The sequence below is a fragment of the Petaurus breviceps genome, unplaced genomic scaffold (genome assembly GCF_028583685.1).
Source record: "Petaurus breviceps papuanus isolate PSGF00001 unplaced genomic scaffold, PetGlider_PUasm1.0 183, whole genome shotgun sequence".
NCBI lineage: Eukaryota > Metazoa > Chordata > Mammalia > Diprotodontia > Petauridae > Petaurus > Petaurus breviceps.
In genome coordinates, this window is record NW_027185791.1 from 10,039,142 (window position 1) to 10,046,816 (window position 7,675).

General features: G+C 37.0%; 1 pseudogene; it reads left to right on the top strand.

Moving 5' to 3' along the window:
* The first annotated feature begins 483 nt into the window (after positions 1-483).
* LOC138160921 (T-complex protein 1 subunit zeta-like) lies at positions 484-2,887 on the top strand (annotated as a pseudogene).
* The last annotated feature ends 4,788 nt before the right edge of the window (positions 2,888-7,675 follow it).

Consider the following 7,675-nt stretch of genomic DNA (forward strand, 5'->3'; position numbering starts at 1 on the left):
AATTTTAGTGCTACAGAACCCACAAAGTGACAGAGAGAAACAAGTCTCTCACCTGGCTAGGAGCAGAGCACATTCCCATGTGAGATGTTCTGGCACAGACTTGTGGCACAGAATGGTCAAAGCAGACTTTACAGAATTGAATTGCTAGCAGCTATGGTGGTTTCCAGACTTCTGAACCCATAATTGACAAAGAGGAAATAAAAGGTCAGTGGGGAAACTCTTTGATCCTGGGTGAGAGAAGAGAATGGTCTGGCTCCTATCCCAGTGCAGCAGAGGTGGTAGCAGATGCAGCAGCAGATGAAGCTGCTTCCTCAGTGTCTGCCTCCTGAGCTCCAGACACACAGATCATGGGGGGACCAAGTGACTGTCCAGAGAGGAATTGTAGGGCCCTCTTTGCTGATGCTGAGGCAGGATTCTCTTGCTTTGCCCTGCTTGGCTCTGGGTCACAGTCTTCGTGGTGGTCCTGGGGTGAGGAGGGCTAGCATGGCAGAGATAGTTGAGGCTGTGAAGAGGCAGTTATTCTTACAGTTCCGAGGCAGGTGCCTAGAAGAACCTCTGATAACAGTTGTGCAAAACCCCAGAAATTTGGGACACAGTACTCTCCATGTTAGAAGCAGAGATCTACTGTGGCAAAGAACTAAAAATTTAAATAATTTAATGGTAAGATGAGCAAACAGAGGAAGCAAAATGAAGCTATAGAATTGTTTTTTTGATGACAAAGATGATCAAAACAGAAGACAACAAAATCAAAACTCCTGCATCAAAAATCTCCAAGAAAAATATAAACTGGTCACAGGCCATGAAGGAACTCAAGAAGTGTTTTGAAAATCCACTAACAGAAGCAGAAGAAAAATTGAGAAGAAAAATGAGAATGGTGCAAGAAAATCATGAAAAAAGAGCCAACAGCCTGCTAAAGGAGACTGCCCAAAATACTGAAGCAAATAACACCTTAAAAATAGTCTAAATCAAATGGCAAAAGAGATTCAAAAAGCCAAGAAGGAGAAAAATGTCATCAAAAGCAGAATTGTCCAGATGGAAAAGGAATTTCAAAATGTCACTGAAGAAGATAATTCCTTCAAAATGAGATTGGAGCAAATGGAAGCTAATGACTTTATGAGAAATCAAGATACTATAAAACAGATTCAAATGAATGAAAAAAAATAGAAGGCAATGTGAAATAACTAATTGGAAAACCATTGAACTGGAAAATAGGTCAAGGAGAGATAATTTTAAAATTACTGGACTGCCTGAAAGTCATGATCAAAAAAAGATCCTAAATATCACCTTTAAAGTAATTATCAAGGCCACTGCTGCTGTTCTACAGTCCTGTCAGCAGTGAAAGTGCTGAGCCCCAAAGCCAAGGTGGCCTGGGGCACAACTGGTGCTGGCCATGAACATCAGTGCATCCCAAGTATTGCAAGATATGATGCCGACCAACTTGGGACCCAAGGGCACCATGAAGATGCTCATTTCCAGGGCAGGAGACATTGAGCTCACCAAGAATGGCAATGTGCTCCTGCATGAGAAGCAAATTCAGCACCCCAAAGACTCCTTCATAGAACAGTAATGACAGCCCAGGATAACATTACTGGTGATGGCATTATTTCATGTGTTCTCATCTTTGGTGAGCTGCAGAAGCAGGTCAATCTCTACATCTCTGAAGGTGATTACCCTCAAATCATACAAGAAGGGTTTGAAACTGCCAAGAGAAAGTCCCTTGAAGTCTTAGATCAAATAAAAATAAGGAAAGAAATAGAGAAATCCTCATCGATGTGACCCGAACATCCCTGAGCACCAAAGTCAATGCTGACCTGGCCAATGTGCTGACAGAGGCTGTGATAGACTCAGTTTTGTCCATCAGAAAAACAGGTGAACCTGTTGATCTTTTCATGGTAGAGATAATGGAGATGAAGCATAAATCAGATACTGACACAACGTTAATTAAAGGACTGGTTTTGAAGCATGGTGTCCAACATCCTGATATGAAGAAAAGAGTAGAAGATGCTTATAATATTACTTACAATGTATCATTAGAATATGAAAAAAAACAGAAGTGAATTCTGGATTTTTTAAATAAAAATGCAGAAGAAAGAGAGAAAGTAGTAAGAGCAGAAAGGAAATTAATTGAAGATAGACTAAAGAAAATAGTAGAACTGAAAAAGAAAAGTGTGTGATGATTCATATAAAGAATTTGTTGTTATTAATCAAAAGGGAAATGACCCATTTTCTTTAGATGCTCTGTCAAAAGAAGGTATAGTATCCCTCTTCGGAGCAAAAATAATATGTAGAGGTTGACTCTTTCATGTGGTGGGATGGCTATAAATTATCTAGATGACTTAAATTCTGACTGTTTGGGCCATGCAGGTCTTGTCTATGAATATACACTGGGATAAGAGAAATTCACCTTTATTGAGAAATGTGGCAACCCTTGCTCTGTCACATTGTTGATTAAAGGGCCAAACAAGCACACAATTAGATCAAGGATGTGGTAGGATATGGTCTGTGAACTGTCAAGAACACTATTGAAGACGGCTGTGTGGTTCCTGGTCCTGGCACAGTAGAAGTAGCCATAGCTGAAGCTGGGAAGGGACCATCTTGGAGTCCAAGTTTTTGCTAATGCATTGCTCATTATTCCCAAAGATCTTGCTCAGACCTCTGGTTTTGACCTTCAGAAAACACTAGTTAAAATACAGTATGAACATTCAGAAACAGGACAATTGTTTGTGTTGATTTAAAGACAGGTGAGCTGCTTATTGTGCCCAAAGCTGTCATCTGGGATAACTATTATGTCAAGAAACAACTGCTTCACTCCTGCACTGAGATTGCCACCTGTATTATCCTGGTTGATGAGATCATGCAAGCTGGAATGCATTCTCTGAAAGGTTGAATTGAATCACAGGTTTCTCTTGTAATCAGCTGAATCACACAGGGCCTACAGACAGAACCACAAAGTATGTTTGGCGGTGGAATTTTTCTTCTCTGCCACCAAAGGATTTTCCAAAGAATAATTGTTTTTCTTACTGTTGCAGTAAAACTGGTCTCTAAAACAGAAATTATTTACCCCTATACAAATGTAAGATCCTGAAATTGATTATAGTATTTATTTATTTTAATTACACTGATATCTACAATTAAAGCTCTGATACTTTTTATGGAATAAAAAAATATGGAGGAAAACTTTTCTGATGATATTCTAGAAGCAGAGGGCAAAATAGAAATTTAAAGAATTCACCAATCAACTCATGAAAAAGATCCCCCAAAGAAAATTCCTAGGAATATTATGGATACATTCCAGAGTTCTCAGGTCAAGGAGAAAATATTACAAACAGTCAGGAATGAAAAGCTTGAGAATTATGGAAACAATCAGTATAACACAAGATCTAACAGCTTCTACATTAAGGGATCGAAGGGCTTGGAATATGATATTCTGGAGGTCAAAGGAACTAGGATTAAATCTCCTACCTAGCCAACTGAGCATAATACCTCAGGGGAAAATATGAAAAATCAATGAAATAGAGAACTTTCAATCATTCTTGATGAAAAAAAACAGGGCTGAACAGAAAATTTGACTTTCAAACACAAAGATCAAGAGAAGCATGAAAAGGTAAAAAGAAAGGAGAAATCATAAGGAACTTATTAAAGTTGAACTATTTGCATGCCTATACAGACAGATGATATTTGCAATTCATGAGAACTTTTTCAGTAGATGCATAATTGAAGGGAATATGTGTGTGTACATATATATATATATATATATATATGTAAATATGTATGTATAGTTGGGTGTATGTGTCTATATGTATATATATATATGTGTGTGTGTGTGTGTGTGTATTGTGCACATGTATACATAGACAGGGGGCACAGGATAAGTAGAATTTGAACGGATATCTAAAAAATAAAATTAAGAAGTGAAAGAGGAACATATTTGGAGAAGGAAAGATAGAATGAGGTAGATTTTCTCACATAAAGAAGTCAGGAGAAAGCTGTTACAATGGAGGGGAAGAGCAGGATAGTGAAAGGGAATGAGTCAACCTTACACTCATTGGATTTGGCTAAAGGAAGAAATTACATACATACTCAATTGGGTATCTTATCCTATAGGAAAGTAGGAGGGAAAGGGATAAGAGAGGGGATAATAGAAGGGAGTGCAGATTGGAAGAGAGGGTAGTTAGAAGCAAACACTCTTGAAAAGTGACAGGGTTAAAGGGGAAAACAATAAATGGGACAGGATAGGATGGAGGTAAATATATTCTTTCACAATATAACTACTATGGAAATGGTTTGCATAACACATGTATAACCTATATTGAATTCCTTGTCTTCCTAGTGGGTGTGGATGAGGAAGGGAGAAGGGAGAGAATCTGCAGCTCAAAGTTTTAAACCTAGTGTTAAAAATTTGTTTTTTGCATACAAATGGGAAAGAAATAATACAGGCAATGGTGTATAGAATTCTATCTTGCTCTACCAGAAAATGAGGGGGGGGGATGGAGGTATAAGAGAAGGCAGATTGGGGAAAGGGGTATTCAGTATGCTTGTCATCATGGAGTGGACAGTAGGGGAGAAATGGGGAGGAAATTTGTAACTCAAAGTCTTGTGAAAATAAATGTTGGAAACTAAAAATAAATAAATAAATTTAAAGAAAATTACAATACACATTCATAAACTACAAAATGAAAGTAATTATGCCCCCATTCTGCTCAAGGTTCATAGTTCTTTTTAACTGCAAATTATCTGTCAAGGAATTAGGAGCTTTTTCTTTTGTAATGCTGAGCAGAACTGCTTATTTCCACTTAGCCACCTCACATTTAGGTAAGAATCCCTTTTTGAACTCTGGCCTTCAGGTTTGATTCTTGAGTAAACATGTTCAGGTCGAGTAGTCAAAGAAATGAATGATTTATCTTCCACATGATTTGGGGGAAAATTAATTGAAATATGAAGCACGGCAGATTACTCCCTCAAAAAAAAATTCCTCAAGATCAATGATAGATTTCTCCCTACCAGGAAAATGATTTATGTGTATGTAGGTATTCATTTTGATTCATATATTCTTTGTTTTGTGGAATCTATAAAAGTAATAATCAATATATTGAAACAATAATAACATTCCATTATCATACCAGAAATAGAATCATTCATGTTTATCACTACTTTTATCACTGAATATATATGTGTGTATGGCTTAAATATGTAAATTTAACACAGGAATGCTATAATATTGGAAACTATTGCTTAAAAGAAACAGGAAGGAAAAAAGGAAGAAAATAATTTAAACAGGATTCTAATTCCTAAGAAGCAGAGAAAAAATAAAATTTAAAATATTTTCGGGAAAAGAATCAACATTTCCCAGACATGCTCCTACTTGTAACATATATGTTAACGTATACTGAGTTAATGAAAGAAGCCAATTACCACTGCTTAACTAGCCTCCTTTTAGATTTTGCCTTTATTTCCCAGTTTCTCTTTTCAGGCAATCACCTACACCCTTCTGGGGAGTGGGTTTCCTTTCAAAACTGAAGAGAGAAGAGGAAAGAAAAATGCGTTAGGCAAGTGTCTCAGAATGAACAATTACAACACACTTACAAACATCCTACCAGAATAGTGATTCATTGGGTTTAGACATTAGCGCAGATTCACTAGCTATTTTCTGCTCTGGAGAAGCTATAATAACATGAATAAAAAACTTGTAATTACTCTGAGCCCCCATTTTTGTCAAAAATGGTTCCAAAAGTAAAATAATAATAATAATAAACAAATATTTGAATGAATAAATAAGTATACATTGCTCTCGTTGCATACTTCACTTCCAAATCACCCTCCTTTTGGGTGAATTCACTCCAAGAATATACACAAATCATTATTGTGGTGAATATAATGTTATCTTATAAAATTTAGTTCTATAAATTCATTTCTAAAAACTGTGAAACAGCAAACAAAAAAAGAACAAAAAGTAAGGTTTTTTTCTCTCCCCTTTTATAGAGAATAAGAGTGTGAAAGCAGAGATTGAGAGAATAAGAATAGTCCATTCTCTCTCTGCAGATCAGTACTCTGTACCTGCTTTGTCTGGCTTCTTTTCAGCCCCTATCTTTGTATGTCTTTGTACTGATGCATAACATCCTCTTTTCTTCACTCCTGGGTTGGTGCCTCAATTAATATTGTTTTGCTCACTGCAATAGTGTCTGCTTGTCTTTCTGGCAGTGGCCCTAGTTCAATTCATGCTGTCAACCAGCTGCTTTGGCCATTTTCCTGCTTTTCATTTTACTCATGGTGGTGCTTCCAGCTTGTTTCCTTTCTGGATGACTTCCATTGATGGTGTCACCTCTCAAATGGTGCTCTCTCCTCTCTCCTAGGATAGGGCATAGAATAGTGTTTTAAACACAATCTAAACCCTTTCAGTCTATGGTTGAAGGTATACTTTACATTTTGGTCCAGAAGAGTAGGGCCTCACCTCCAACATCTATTCAATTTCTTGGCAACCCTCAGAGTACTCTCCACATATCAGTTTGTATGAATAAACACAGCTAGCAAGGTTGTAGTAGATTATGATTGTGTGAGGGGCAGGTATTGAGATAATGAGAAGAGCCATATAATATTCACTAGGAGAGCAATTGGAGACTTCTATAATTAAATCATTTAGAAATTCAGATCAAGAATGACAGCAGTCTTATTATTAATGCAAACTTTTTCAAGCTATCTTTTCAGTTTTAACTTGGTGTGTATGTGTGTATACACATATACATGCATATATTTATGTGTGTATGTATACAAATGTGTATATATGTATAGTCTCCATTGGGATGTAAGCTGCCTCAGGGGAGCTCTGAATTTTGCTTCTGTATTTTATTTATACACATATGTTGTCTCCCCTATTAGAATGTAAGCTTTGTGAGGGCAGGGACTGTTTTAGAAGAGCTCTTCCAACCTTATTTGCACTGGGAGGCGGGGTCCTCAGAGGAAAACCGAATACTTTCCTTTGCAGTATCTAAAGATATCCTTGAGGGATTGAGGGTTGGCTTATATATACATTTTGCTTTTTTTGGAGGGGGAAGACAGGGCAGTTGTGGTTAAGTAACTTGCCCAAGGTCACACAGCTAGTAAGTATTAAGTGTCTGAGGCTGGATTTGAACTCAGATTCTCCTGACACCAGGGCTGGTGCTCTATTCCCTGTGCCACCTAACCTTCCCTAATTCTATACATACATGCACACATACATGCATGCATGCATACATACATATATATAAATTAATTAACCTAGGGTTAATTAGCTTTTGCTCTTCAGTCATTCAGTCATTTTCTACTCTTCGTGACTGATGGATCATTGCATTCCAAGCCCTTCTATCCTCTACTGTCTCTCCTAGTCTGTCCAAGTTCATGTTCATTGGTTCCATGACATTATCTATCCATCTCATGATCTCCCATTGACTTTTCCTTTTCCTTTCAATCTTTCCTAATATCATGGACTTTTCCATGAGTTGAATTTTCTCATTATATGGTCAAAGAATTTAAGTTTCAACTTCAGTATTTGATATTTCAGAGAATAGCTTGAATTAATTTCTTTAAGTATTGATTGATTTTATTTCCTTGACATCCAAAGGATTTTCAAAAGTCTTCTCTAGCACCACAATTCGAAAGCATCAGTTTTGTGGTGCTCAATTATTATTATAGTCCAACTTTC